General features: G+C 37.1%; 1 pseudogene; it reads left to right on the plus strand.

Annotated features, from left to right (window-relative positions):
- Nucleotides 1–5,039: 5,039 nt before the first annotated feature.
- Nucleotides 5,040–11,285, plus strand: LOC122739305 (annotated as a pseudogene).
- Nucleotides 11,286–15,907: the final 4,622 nt, after the last annotated feature.

Genomic DNA, 15,907 nt, shown 5'->3' on the forward strand with positions numbered 1-15,907 from the left:
AAACAAATGAGAGTGATGCAAGGAAATGCAAGGAAATCATTAAAAAAGAGTCAAGAGTTTGGTAAAGCAAGTGTGTGCTAATATGACAGAAAAGAAAAATGACAAATGTTAGAGGGGATTGTGAAAAGTGAGGCACTAATTTGTTAGTAGTCATAAACTAGCCCAACCATTCTGGAGAACAATTTGGAACTATGCCCAAACAGCCATAAAACTGTGTAAACCCTTTAACCCATCAATACCACTACTAGGCCTATATTCCAAAGAGATAAAAAAAAAAGAAAAAAATGAAAAAGACTTATATATACAAATATTTTTATACCAGCTCTTTTTGTGGTGGCAAAGAAGTGAAAATTGAGGGCAGACCCATCAATTTGAAAATGACTGAACAAATTGTGGTATATGACTATGATGGAATACTATTGTGATATAAGATATAGACATAGATATTATAAGATATAAACATAATTCTCCCAGAAAAACCTGGACTTACATGACTTGATACAAAGTAAAATGAGCAGAAGAACATTGTACACAGTAACAGCAATACTATACCACGATCAACTGTGAATGACTTAGCTATTTATGAATTATCATTGATTCTTCTAATGCTGTCATAATGTTCTTTCTGGTAGAAAATATAGAGTTCTTTAGCATTGGCTTTGTCTGTACCACAAATTTGCCATAGAGATTTATTCAACTGATGAATGATTACATTCAGCTGGTTATGTTTTGCAAAGGCTACAATCATATCATCGTCCCCATATGTACCAGGTTTTTTTAAGTTGGCAACATATTTTTCAAAGGGAATATTGTCCTCTCTAAAAGGCTCAAAGTCTTTTTTATGATTGCGCATATAATCAGTAGTTTCTTGTCTGTGTTTGAGATGGTTTCTAGAATGACCTTCTAATTGGTCTCCAAGGGCTCTAAAAAGACAATTTCTATCTAATCACCTTAAGTGGGTACTTAGTAGTTTCTCATTCACACCCAATTCAAACACTACTATGTCAATCAAGTCAGACCCCTGGTCATCTGTATAACCATATCAAATTGCTCAAGGATGGGTAGGAAAGGGATAGAAGGACAGAATTTGGAAATCAAATTTTCTAAAAACAAATCTTAAAAATTATTTTTACATGGAATTAGGGAAAATAAATTTTAAATGTTAAAATACTTAATATTAAATACATATTATGTTATTAAATAGATATTTATTAGATATTAATGTAGATAATTGTAAAGTATTACCTTTAGGTTCAAGAAACCCAATTTGTTAGTGATAGAGGACATGTGGCTACACAATTCTTCTCAAAAATATGGTGGTTTTAGTTGAGTACTCGGTCAATAAATACTGTTTAAGTATCTACTATGTGTCAGCTACTGTTCTAAGTGCCAGGGATACAAAAGAAGTCCAAAGAAAGTCCCTGCCCTTAAGGAGGTCATAATCTAATGGGAGAGAAGCTATAGAGGATAAATAGGAAAGAGAAGGAAGGCACTAGAATTTACAGGGCTTCCTGTAGAAGAAGACAGGATTTTAGCTGGGACCTGAAGGAAGCCAGGAGGTGGAGATGAGAAGGGAAAAGATTCCAGACATGAGGAACAGCCAGAGAAAATGCCCAGAGTGAAGAAATATAAGAGCAGCCAGAAGACTTTGAACCAGTCAGTGTCATTGGATCAAAGATGATGTGTCAGAGAGTAAGGTGTAAGAAAACTAGAAAAACATAAAACAAAAAAAAAAAAGAAAAGAAAAGGGGCAGCTAGGTGGCACAGTAGATAAAGCACTGGCCCTGGAGTCAGGAGGACCTGAGTTCAAATCCAGCCTCAGACACTTGACACTTACTAGCTGTGTGACCCTGGGCAAGTCACTTAACCCCAATTGCCTCACCAAAAAAGGGGGAAAAAAGGAAAAGAAAACTGGAAAGGTAGGAGGGGACAAAGTTATTGAGGGCTTTGAATGCCAAATAGTAGATCTCGTATTTAATCCTGGAGGTGATAGGGAGCCACTAGAGTTCACTGAATAAGGCAGGGGAAGTGACATGGTTGGACCTGTGCTTTAGGAAAATGACTATGGTGCCTGAAGGGAGGATGAATTGTAGTGGGGAGATACTTGAGACAAACATAAGCACCAGCAGACTATTGCAATAGTCCAGGTGTGAGGTGGTGGCAGTATCAGAAGAGAGAAGGAGTCAGATTCAAGAGATGTTGCAGGGACAGCTAGGTGGCACGGTGGATAAAGCACCAGCCCTGGAGTCAGGAGGACCTGAGTTCAAATCCAAACTCAGACACTTGATACTCACTAGTTATGTGACCCTAGGCAAGTCACTTAACTAACCCTCATTGACCCACAAAAGAGAGAGAGAGACAGAGAATAGATTGTTCCTCTCCACAGAAATCTTTTTTTAAAAAAGGGAGAGATGTTGCAGAGATGAAATGAACAGGCCTTGGCAACAGCTGATTTTTATATATATATATATGAGTTGGGGGCTGGGGGTGGGGGGAGGTAAGAGAAAATGAGGTGTCTAGGCTGACTCCTAGGTTGAAACCTGTATTCAGGCTTCACTGGGAGTCATTGGGTTCCAGAACTAGGGAACTGATAATTCCTCTAGTACAATAATATGTAAAGAAATTATATATAGTTTGGGGCACCATATTTTAGGAAAAATATTGATAATTTAGAAAGTGTCCAGAGGAAAATAATCAGGATAATGACAGGCCTTGAATTAACACCCTAAAGGATCAGTTGAAATAACTAGGATTATTTATCTTGGAAATGCAGCTAAGTAGTTAGAGTGCCAGGCCAGGTGTCAGAAAGACTTGACTTCCTGGGTTCTAATCTAATCCCTGACATTTACTAGGTCTGTGACCCTGGGCAAATCACTTAACCCTGTTTGCCTCAGTTTCCTCATCTATAAAATGAGCTAGAGAAGAAAATGGCAAACAACTCCAGTATCTTTGCCAAGAAAACAACACTTAAAATTAGAGTTCTCCCAAAGTAAAGTGGGCTGCCTTGGGTAGCAAAGGATTCCCACTCAATGGAGGTCTTCAGGGCAAAGGCCTGTGTCTTGATTATGATATAGAATGAATTCTTTTTTACCTACTAATCTAATTAGATGGACTCCAAGGTCCTTTCAAACTTTGGTGGCTAAATCTAGAGTCTGTTTTTTAATTAATAGCTAAAACTGTACTTTTTTAAACAATTGCTATTACTATATCAGTTTTGGTTAAGCATATTATTATTTTATTAATATAATATACCAGTAAAGAATTGATCATGTCTCCCTAACTTCTCATGGTCTCAGGCCAAGTGATAGAGAAATTAGGAAGAAAACTTCAGCATGGCAGCTAACAAGCAGGAGAAAAGCCCCCAAAGACCCATGCTGTCTCCAGCATGTGGTCTCAGGGAGACCCAAGAGAGTTCAGATGACCTACAAGCCAGAGAGCCAAGCCAAGAGAGAGAGCTCATGGCCTTTTCCAAGAGTTTTTATCCTCTTTCTTTGTTTTTGTTTTTGTTTTTAGGGTTTTTTATCCTCTTTCAATAGAGGTAGATACATTGACCAAAGCATCATTCAATTCCATTGGTTGACATGACTTGAAGGTGGTCTAAATTAAAATGAACTCTACAGATGAAATCAGGGACAAGAATTGCCCTTCAAAAACACACACACACACACACCCCATAATAAAACAGGGAAAATGACACATATATACAAAAATATTTATAACATCTTTTTGTAGTGGCAAAGAACTAGAAACCAAAGGGATCCCCATGAATTAGGGAATGGCTGAACAAGTTGTAGTATATAAAGATGATAGAACACTATTGTGCTGAAAGAAATGATGGTGGGGATGGTTTCAGAAAAACCTGGGAAGATTGATATGAACTGATGCTAAGTAAAGTGATCAGAATTAGGAGAACAAGTTACACAATAACAGCAATGTTGTAAAGATAATCAATCGTGATTGTAATTGTAATTGTAAGATTAGTAACTCTGATCAATACAATGAACCACAAGTCCGAAAGACTCATAATGAAAAAACACTCTCCACTTCCAGAGAGAGAAATGATGGAATCAGATTGTAGAAAGAAGCATATTTTTTCTTTTATCCTTATTGCTTTTTCCCTACTTGGAACATGGATAATACAGAAATATGTTTTGCATGACTTCAAATGTATAATGGGTGTTGTATTTTTGTCTTTTCAGTGAGTAGGGGAAGGAGTAAAGGAAAAGAGAGAATCTAGAAATGAAAACCAATTAAAAAAAAAAAAAACATCCTATCCCAATCCTTAATTTTGCCTTCCTTCTGTTGACTATCTCTAGTTTACACTGTACATATCCTCCTCACACATAGTTTTTTGCATGTTGTCTCCCTATTAGACTGTGAGATCCTTAAATGCAGGGAGAGTTTCTTGTTTTGTTTTGTTTGTTTGTTTGTTTGCCTTTCTTTATAACTCTCATACTGAGCACAACACCTGGCATATGGCAAAAGTTTAATAAATACTCCTTGAGGTCTGTGAAAGTGATACATTACTATCAACTCAGTATTAAAACAACTGAAAAAGAGCATACACAATTACTACATCAATACAATTGGATAGGATAACCATAAAAGAGTCTAATTTGGAGGTTGCCAAATTAGGAAGAAGAGCTTGGCCCCAAAGAAGATATGAGACGACTTCTCTCCACCTCCTTTGCAGAAATGGAGGAGTCAAGTTCAGCTTATTTGTTTGGAATTATAGAAACATCTAAAAGAATTTCTGAAGAACTATTTGACAAACCTTAAGAATGGAGAAGATTTGATGGATGAGAGTCTACTGAAATTCTACAGTCAACAAAGGGAAAATTATTGATTTTCGAGCAAAGTGCTGAATGGGATTTGTGCCTACCTCAATCGACATTAGGTTTGGGGTGATTGTGATGAAAGACAAAAAGGAATATATGAAATCTATTCACTTACATTGGTGACTTGGAGAAACTGTCTGTTCAGGCCATTAAGTAAACAAGTAAGAAATGCTGTTTTGAAAATGATAGAAAAGGAAGGAAATGGCAAAAACCATCAATTTAAGACTGATTAGTAGAGTTGTACAGTCATATGTGGAACCTTGGCTTAAAGAAGATGATACACTTGCCAAAGAACCTCTACTTACAGTATATAAAGAATCCTTTGAATCACAATTCTTGGCCGACACAGAGAGGTTTAATACAAGAGAGAGCACTGAATTTTTGGTGCAGAATCCAGTTACAGAGTACGTGAAAAAGGTGGAGGCTCATCTACTCAAGGAGCAGCAGCAAGTTCAGGTTTACCTTCATGAGGGCACACAGGATGCCTTAGTACAGAAATGTAAGCAAGTGCTCATTGAAAAACACTTGGAGATTTTCCACATGGAATTTCAGGATATATCAGATACTGACAAAAATGAAAATTTGGGACACATGTATAATCCTGTATCTCTAATTCAAGATGGCCTTGGAGAAGTGAAAAAACTTCTGGAAACACATATTCATTATCAGGGCCTAGCTGCAATTTTAAAATGTAGAGAAGCTGCTTTAAAAGAACCCAAAATGTATTATAGACAGTGGTGGATGTTTATAAGAAATATAATGAGCCAGCTTTCTGCCTCCCTTCTAATTTTGACTACATTGCTTCTGTTTGTACAAAAGCTTTTTAATTTAATGTAATCAAAGTCATCCATCTTGTATTTCATAATATTCTTTATCTCTTGTTTGGACATAAATTGTTTTCCTCTCCATAGATCTGAGAGGTAAATTACTCCTTCTAATTTATCTATGGTATCACCCTTTATGTCTAAATCTTCTACCCATTTTGACCTTATTTTGGTATATGGTGTAAGATGTTGGTCTATGCCTAGTTTCAGTCATACTATCTTCCAGTTTTCCCAGCAATTTTTGTCAAATACCGAGTTCCTATCCCAGAAGCTGGGGTCTTTGGATTTATCAAACAGTAGATTACTATAGTCATGTACTACTGTGTCTCCTGTGCCTAACCTATTCCATTGATCCACCATGCTATTTCTTAACCAATACCAAATAGTTTTGATCACTAGCACTTTTTAGTATAGTTTCAGAATTGTTATGGCTAACCCACCTTCCTGTGCATTTTTCATTAGTTCCCTTGATATTCTTGACTTTTTGTTCTTCCAGATGAATTTTGTTATTATTTTTTTCTAACTCTATAAAATAATTTTAGGTAGTCTGATTGGTATGGCACTGAATAAGTATATTAATTTAGGTAGAATTATCATTTTTATTATATTAACTTAGCCTATCCATGAGCAATTGATATTTTTTTCAATTGTATAGATCTGATTTTATTTGTGTGAAAAGTGTTTTGTAATTGTGTTCATAGAGTTCCTGGGTTTGTCTTGGCAGGTAGCCTCCCAGCTATTTTATATTGGCTACTGTTACTTTAAATGGAATTTCTCTTTCTATCTCTTGCTGCTGAACTTTGTTGGTCATATATAGAAGTACTGATGATTTATGTGGGTTTATTTTATATCCTGCAATTTTGCCTAAAGTCGTTAATTGTTTCAAATAGGTTTTTTTGTTTTGTTTTGTTTTCTTGGTGAGGCAATGAGGGTTAAGTGGCTTTCCCAGGGTCATACAGCTAGTAAGTGTCAAGTATCTAAGGCTGGATTTGAACTCAGGTCCTCCTGAATCCAGGGCCAATGCTTTACCCACTGTGCCACCTAGCTGCTCCCGTTTCAAGTAGTTTTTTAGTAGATTCTTTAGAATTCTCTAAGTACACCATCATATCATCTTCAGAGAGTGAAAGTTATGATTCCTTTTTGCCTATTCTGATTCCTTTAACTCCTTTTTCTTCCCTTATCACTAGAGCTAACATTTCTAGTACAATATTAAATAATAGAGGTGATAATGGACATCCCTGTTTCACCTGAGATCTTATTGGGGATGCCTCTAACTTATCCCCATTACATATAATGTTTGCTGATGGTTTTAGGTAGATAGTGCTTATTTTAAGGAAAGCTCCATGTATTCCTATGCTCTCTAGTGTTTTTAATAGGAATGAGTGCTGTATTTTGTCAAAAACTTTCTCTGCATCTGTTAAGATAATCATGATTTTGGTTAGTTTTATTATTGATGTGGTTGACTATGTTGATAGTTTTCCTGATGTTGAACCAGACTTGCATTCCTGGTATAAATCCCACATGGTCATAGTGTATTATCCTGGTGATCACTTGCAGTAATCTCCTTGCTGATGTTTTATTTACGATTTTTGCATCAATATTCATTAGGGAAATTGTTCTGTAATTTTCTTTCTCTGTTTTGGCTCTGCCTAGTTTAGGTATCAACACCATATTTGTGTCATAAAATGAATTTGGTAGAACTCCTTCTCCACCTATTTTTCCAAATAGTTTGTATAGTACTGGAATTAATTGTTCTTTAAATGTTTGGTAGAATTCACTTGTAAACTCATCTGGCCCTGGAGATTTTTTTCTTAGGGAGTTCATTGATGGCTTGTTCAATTTCTTTTTCTAAAATGGGCCCATTTAAGGATTTTATTTCCTCTTCAGTTAACCTGGGAAATTTGTATTTTTATAGCCAGTATTTATGATAAAGGGCTAATTTCTAAAATATGCAGGGAACTAAATCAAATTTATAAGAATGTAAGTCATTCCCCAATTGAGAAATGGTCAAAGGATAGGAACAGGCAGTTTTCTGATGAAGAAATCAAAGCTATCTATTGCCACATGAAAAAATGCTCCAAGTCACTATTAATTAGAGAAATGCAAATTAAAACAACTCTGAGGTGCCACCTGACTCCTATCAGATTGGCTAATATGACAAAAAAAGGAAAATAATAAATGTTGGAGAAGCTGTGGAAAAACTGAAACACCATTGCCTTGTTGGTGGAGCTTTGATCTGATCCAACCATTCTGGAGAGCAATTTGGAACTATGCCCAAAGGGCTATGGTACTGTTCATACCTTTTGACCCAGTGGTACCACTGCCAAGTCTGTATCCCAAAGAGATCATAGAGAAGGGAAAAGGGCCCACATACACAAAAATATTTATAGCAGCTCTCTTTGTGGTAGCAAAGAATTGGAAATCAAGGGAATGCCCATCAATTGGGGAATGGCTCAACAAGTTGTGGTATATTGTAGCGAGTAAAACTATATGTGGTGACCCTATTATTGTCCCAAGTGTAGAGAAATTAGCTGGGGTTTCTATATATTTGTTACTTAGAAATTAGAGGCTACTGCACCAATTTGGGGGCATTAAGCATTTATTAAAGTACATTAAATATTAGTAAAGAGAGCGGGCATGGCTCTGAAGGATAGAAAAGCCTAGCTAGGAAATAGAAGAGAGAAGAAAGAAAATGGGGAACCCTAGAGGGCTGAGTCTGCTCTCACCCAGTTCCCTCAGCAAAGAGAGTGAGTGTCTCTGCAAGCTTGCTGAGGGCAGGAACAGAACCCACCCATAAACATTGTTCAAAACCAATTGGCTAGCATCACTCAAATCTATTGGTTCATTGGATGCACAGTCATGCTGAGGTCAGAGAATAGATCCTCTGGTGGGAACAAGGCTTTCAGGTAGGTGTGGTTTTGAGTGAGGTAACTTCCTGACTCTGGGGTGACCTTAAGAAAGGTCAGGCCTGGCTCTCTCAGCAACCCCTATTATTAATAATTTTCTCACAATCTGAATGTAATGGAATACTATTGTGCTGTAGGAAACGATGAGTTCAGAGAAACCTGGAAGGGTTTACATGAGCTGATGCTGACTGAGAGGAGCAGAACCAGGAAAACATTGTACAGGGTAACAGCAACATTGTGTGATGAACAATAGTGATAGACTTGGCTCTTCTCAGCAGTGCAATGATACAAAACAATTTCAAAGAATTCATGGTAGAAAATGTTCTCAATATCCAGAAAAAAGAACTGTGGATTCTGAATGCAGATTGAACCATACTATTTCTACTTTTGGACCATTTTTTTTCTTCTTTCTTTTATGAGGTTTTTCCCTTGTGCTCTGATTCTTCTTTCACAATGTGACTAATGCAGAAATATGTTTAATGTGATTGTACATATATAAAGTATATCAGATTGCTTTCTGTCTTGGGGAAGAGGGAGGGAAGGGAGGGAAGGGAAGGTGGGAAAAAAATTGGGAACTAAAAATCCTATGAAAATAAATGCTGAAAACTACCTTTACAGGTAACTGGAAAATAATAAAATACTTTTATTTTTTAAAAAAGAAATCTAATGCACTAGTAAAGTCAGCATTCAACAATGATGCTGACTTTCTGGCTGCACTTGATAAAGTCTGTGGTCCATTTATAAATAGCAATGCAGTAACCCAAATGGCTCAGTCATCAAGTAAATCTCAAATTGTTGGCCCAATACTATAATTCCTTATTGAAGAAAAGATCCAAAAACCCAGAAGAAGCAGAACTAGAAGATACGTTTAATCAAGTGATGGTTGTCTTCAAGTACACTGAGGATAAAGATGTATTTCAGAAATAATCCGCTAAAATGTTGGCCAAAAGGCTTGTGCACCAGAACAGTGCAAGTGATGATGCTTTACGGCCAGCATGATCTCTAAACTGAAGCAAGTTTGTGGTTTTGAATACATGTCCAGGCTTCAGCAGATGTTTCAAGACACTGGTGTGAGCAAAGACTTGAAAGGACAGTTTGAAACGCACCTCACAAATTCAGAACCCCTGGTCTTGGATTTCAGTATTCAAGTTCTAAGTTCTGGATCCTGGCCCTTTCAGCAGTCTTATACATTTGCCCTGCCTTCTGAGTTGGAAAGTTGTTATCAGCGTTTCACTAGCTTTCATGCTAATTGCCATAGTGGCAGAAAATTCACTTGGTTGTATCAGTTATCTAAGTGGGAATTGGTAACCAACTGTTTTAAAAACAGATACAACTTATAGGTATCTACATTCGAAATGGCAATCCTATTGCAATGCACCAAAAATATGCCTACATTGTACGGCAGTTAACAGAAAGCATTCAAATAAAAATAGGTTCTACAGGTTTTATTGAAGTCAAAATTATTGGTTTTGGAAGATGAAAATGCAAATGTTGATTAAGTAGAATTGAAGCCAGATACCTAATACAATTATTCCTCGGTTATAAAAATAATAAATTGAGGGTTAACATCAATGTGCCAATGGAGACAGAACAGAAACAAGAGAAAAGAAACCACACAAAAATATAGAGGAAGATCAGAAACTGCTGGTTCAGGCTGCTATGGTGCAGATTACGAAAATGAGCAAGGTCCTAAAATACCAGCAATAGCTTGTAGAAGTCCTCAAGATTCAAACCTGGGTGCCAGTAATTAAGAAATTCATTAGGGGCATCTAGGTGGTGCAGTGGATAAAGCACCAGCCCTGGATTCAGGAGGACCTGAGTTCAAATCCAGCTTCAGACACTTGACACTTACTAGCTGTGTGACCCTGGGCAAGTCACTTAACCCCCATTGCCCTGAGGGGAAAAAAAGATTCAACTTCCATTAGATGGCTTTCCTCAAGTTATGATTGGTCAGTTCTAACTCAGGGGTTACTGTTTTTAATATTTGACCTTTAATCTGATTGGTGGATACCTAACCACAGTGGATTTAACTGATGGTTTCAGTTAAAATGGTTTCAGAACCATATTACAATATAGCATATATATAAGATCTATTAACAACTGTCTCACTTACTCCATTATTATTTGCTTGAGCTAGTAAAGATACCTAAACATGTTAAATCACAGTTTTGTAGTCCTATAAACTGATTATTACCATAGCTAAATCACTTATATCTAAGGGGTGGAGAAAAATCTCACTCACAGCTTTGGACACTTGACACTTACTAACTGTGTGACCCTGGGCAAGTCACTTAACCCTCATTGCCCTGAAGAAATGGAAGGAAGGAAGGAAGGAAGGAAGGAAGGAAGGAAGGAAGGAAGGAAGGAAGGAAGGAAGGAAGGAAGGAAGGAAGGAAGGAAGGAAGGGAAGAAGGGAAGAAGGGAAGAAGGGAAGAAGGGAAGAAGGGAAGAAGGGAAGAAGGGAAGAAGGGAAGAAGGGAAGAAGGGAAGAAGGGAAGAAGGGAAGAAGGGAAGAAGGGAAGAAAGAAAGAAAGAAAGAAAGAAAGAAAGAAAGAAAGAAAGAAAGAAAGAAAGAAAGAAAGAAAGAAAGAAAGAAAGAAAGAAAGAAAGAAAGAAAGAAAGAAAGAAAGAAAGAAAGAAAGAAAATGGCACTCATTGAGAAAGAATACTTGGAGCATGTTGATGGTGAAAAGAACACCTGCAATTACTTGGCTTAACCTTTTTAGCAGTTGTCTGACTATGTGATGCTCAGCAAATAGTGAAAAAAATGGAAATGAAATAACAAGCAGGATGATTTCAGAAAGGCCTGGAAAGACTTGTATGAACTGACGTGTAGTGAAGAGAGCAGAAGTAAGAGAACATTGTGCACAGAAACAACAATACTATTTGATGAAGAACTTGTGAAAAATGTAATTATTCTCAACAATACAATGATCTAAGACAATCCCAAAGGACTGCTGATGAAACATACTGTCCACCTCCAAAGAAAGAAGTAATATTTATGGAATACCAACTGAAGCATGCTATTTTTCACTTTCATTTTTTTCTTTTATTCAAGTTTTCTTATGCAAAATAACTAATATGTTAATATTTTACATAATCATACATGTGAAACCTATATCTGCTTACCGCCTCAGGGAGGAGGGAGGGGAGGGAGGGAAGAAGGGATAAAGATTGGAATTCAAAACTATAAATAAAAATGTAAAAAAAAAACCACAGAACTTCCTCGAAGCCAGGCAACTGTCACACAGACCTTCCTTGTCAGACCTGCGACTAAGACCCTAATCATTGAGGTGGCTTAGATTCACATTGGAACTGCTCAGGATCAATACACTTCAAGGATGTGAATATGGACACTGACACCATCTAATTTAATTTAAGAACAGAGAGGATTTAAACCTTTGATTCTGAGGATGGCATGCTACTATACTGAAATCAATACATTGGCTATGTGATTAATAGCTGTCTTCATAGGCAGCCTTTATATTGTTGGCAGCACTTTAAGAGCAAGTCTGAATGGACCCATGTGTAATTTGCTATGGACAGCCATTTGTATGTTGTGTTTCATTTTTTAACGTGTGAAAATAAAAGCAAATAAAAATAATTCTGTAAAAAAATATATAGAATGGATCTTTGGGATGAGGAGGGAATGTATACAGGAAGTCTAGGAGATGTAAAAAAAGATATCAATAGAATCTACTAAAAAATTTTAAATCTGGTTGAAAAGAAAAAAAATAAAAGTCTGGTTATCGAGTATCACAGAGAATAAAGAAACAAAAAACCCATGTTTATCTGTTTGGATTGAACTGACATAAGCGGTTGTGCTTTTAAAATAAGCTTACTTTGATGGCTTCAGTTTGTGCATGGAGTCAAAAGTTTTGTTTTTTTTTTTGTACAAAAAAGGAAGAAGGAAAGATAGAGAAGACAGAGAAAAGGAAATGAAAGAGAGAAGAGAAAGTCATTAGAGAGAAGGAATTTACTTGACAAGTATTTACCAAGCAACTGATTCACCTCCAATATTGTTATGGGCAACTAGGTGTCACAGTGGATAGAGTGCTAGGCTTGCAATCAGGAAGACCTTGAGTTCAAATCTGGCCTTAGACATTTACTAGCTGTGGGAAACCTGGGCAAGTCACTTGTTTACCTCAGTTTCCTTGTCTGTAAAATAGGGATGATAGCATCTACCTCTCAGTGTTATTATGAGGATCAAATGAGTTAATCATTGTCAAGTGCTTAGCACATTGCCTGGTATATAAAAGGTACTATATAAAAGTTAGTTATTATTATTACTAATGGGACACAAAAAGGTATAAGATAATCCTTGCCTCAAGGAACTGGCAATGTAGTTGGGGAAATACACATATATATGTATACTTATAAATTTAAATATACAATATATACATATATAAATATATAGATTTATATATACATATCTATACCTATACATACATACATATATAGTATATACATAAAACCTATAGAAAAGCAAAAGAATTTAAAAGGCAGAAGACCTGAGCTCTAGTCTTTGCTATGCCACTCATTAGCTGTATAATTTAAGGAAGTAATTTTTTAATTTTTAAAAAATAAGCTTTTATTGCATACTATATGTCATCTACTTTACAAAGCACTGGGAATACAAATGCATCTAAAAAGATAGTCCCAGTCCTCAACAAGCTTACATTCTAATTGGGGAAGACATTGAAGGAGGTTGAAGGTTAGGGGTAGGGGAGTGATGATGGTACCCAGTGCAGACGCATTGTAGAGAAAGCCTAGGAAGGTTCACCAGGAATTCAGTCTTGACTGACCCGGGCAACTTCCTTAAAATAGAGGTTCTGGGAGGAACCAATCAGTTAGAGGAAGAGGTTACAGGGGTGTACCTACTTCTCTTGTGTGAAGTCCAGGCGTAGAGTTAACTTCCCATGAGAAGAGGCTTCTGAGGCATTGCAGAGAAAGTCCCCAAGAATCCGAATGCAGCCTAGAAAGCAATGGATCTCTTAAGACTTCATCTTTCCTATCCGTTCACTGAGGCATGTAGGAGGGAAAGGGGAGTACTCAACTGGATGATATCTAAGATTGGATCCACTTCTATAATTATACAATTCTATGATTATAAGATAGTATGGAATACTGTCATCAGGATGTTATAACAACTAGAGTATTAAACTTGGGGTCAAGAAGACCTGGGTCCAAATCCCATCTCATGCTCACTAGCTATGTGATTATGGGCTTCAGAGCTTCTCTGAGCCTGGGACAACACTCTATAAGTTAGAGATATGTTGTGATCTGCACCAGTGGAAGGAAATTCTCATATTAGGAGACTCCACATAAAATAACAGGTTGATTGATGTGTTCAGTGCTCTGATAGTTCTGTAATCTCTTAACTATGAGGGTTTTTTTTCTAACAGCAATTAGCAACCCCCACATGCTTCCTCATCTTGCATAATGTTTGTCTATGACTTCTCATAAATCTTCCATAGAAGGCATATCCATTTGTATTATAGACATTCTTCTAGTTCTTTTAATGTTTCATGGATATCCATGTCATATATGGACTATCCCTATTACCCTTAACTCTTGCCACATGGTTTGTGTGTTCTCTTTTCCAGTAATACATGTCCTTGATCATGTCTTATATGTCACATACAGTAAAAGGAATTAAAATGAACAATGAATACAGTGGGAGGTAAGAGAAGGAAAATATCAAAGGAAGGAAAAATGGGGAATGGGAAAAGAAAGGAGCTATTTGGGGACCAGGAACAGAGTTTATTAAAATTCTTAGTGGCTCACCATCTAATTTCTCCACTGGCCAAGTCTCCTCACTTACAAGCCTCAGGCATGTGGGCATGCGTTAATTTGCAAGGCTGATTTACAAGGAAGGTGCCAGTTACGGAAAGTTGGAACTTCTTCCAGGCTTTGAAGTCTCGAGGCAAATGGAAAATTGGAAAACCAAACATTCCATTTGGTTCCTTTGCCAGTAATAGGCAGTAATAGATTTCTAGACACCTCTGCAACATCAGCAGGGAAGACATGTTGCTGGGGGTGGAGAAGGGGGACAGAGAGAATGCTGTACCATTTTGATGACTAGGAATAGCAAGACCATGAGTCAGATAGGCAGGTTTTCCAAAGCAAGCAGCAATTAAAACTTTATGGTGCCTCCTCTCATGATTGCATATTTTATTTATGCCACATATATGGTGCCATTTCTTCGTCCTTTGTCAAGTTCCCCTCTGCATTCCCCGCTTTGCAGTACATTAGTTACCATGGAAACAGTGAGGTCCCAGTGGTATGGACTTAGCTTAATGATGCCCACAAATGCTGCATGAAGTCAATTTGTGTAACGCTTGGAAATTTGTTAGACATATTGTATTAATGTATCGTCAGAGCCAGGAATTTCATGCAGCCTTTATGACTTAAAGATCTTCTAGAGGGTAGAGGAGCTTATGTTCAACCACTAAGAATGAGGGAAAAGCCCAGAATTACATTTTATACACTATTACCCTAATTTTTGGACCTGAGGCTCTCAAGATTTTTATAAATAAGCCCCTCCAACTAATATTTTAAAATTTCACAGATATCCCCCTATGTGATCATAGTTGTATTATAGTTGTATTATAAGTATGCCTTGCATGAGAAAAAAGAAAAAGCAAAATGGCAAAATGAAGTTTAGTGCCCACATGATCTAGCATGGTATAATGGAAAGGATGCAGGACCTAGAGCTCGTAGAGAACTGGATTTTAGTCCTGGTTCTAATACTTACTCATATGGGCAGCTAGTCAGTTCATGGACCACTGTACTTGGAACCAGGAAGACTCATATTCTTCCTGAGTTCAAATTCAACTTTAGATATTTACTGTGTGACCCTGGGCAAGCCACTTAATTCTTTTTGCCTCAGTTTCTGCATTTGTAAAACGAGTTGGAGAAGGAAATGGAAACTCATTCTACTTTCTTTGCCAAGAAAACCCCAAATGGGGTCACGGAGAGTCAGACACAAATGAAACAACTCAACAACAAAAGAAGTACCAGGGAGCCACAGGTCACAAAGAGTTGAACACAACTGAAAAAAATGACTGGACAACCTTGATTTCTAAGAGCAGTACTATACAGTACTATTGAGCCACTAAAAATTTTAATGTACTCTGATCTGGCACGCAAATAGCTCCTTTCATTTTTCCCTATTTCCCTCTTCTCCCTCTTCTGATGTTTTCCTTCTCTAACCTCCCATTGGAATACCATACAGTACTATATCTTTAAGGCTGGTGCTTTATCCACTGAGCCAACTAACTGCCCCCCCTTAAATGTACATTCTTTTGGCAGGGCAATGAGGGTTAAGTGACTTGCC

This window comes from Dromiciops gliroides, chromosome 2, assembly GCF_019393635.1.
Source record: "Dromiciops gliroides isolate mDroGli1 chromosome 2, mDroGli1.pri, whole genome shotgun sequence".
Taxonomy (NCBI): domain Eukaryota; kingdom Metazoa; phylum Chordata; class Mammalia; order Microbiotheria; family Microbiotheriidae; genus Dromiciops; species Dromiciops gliroides.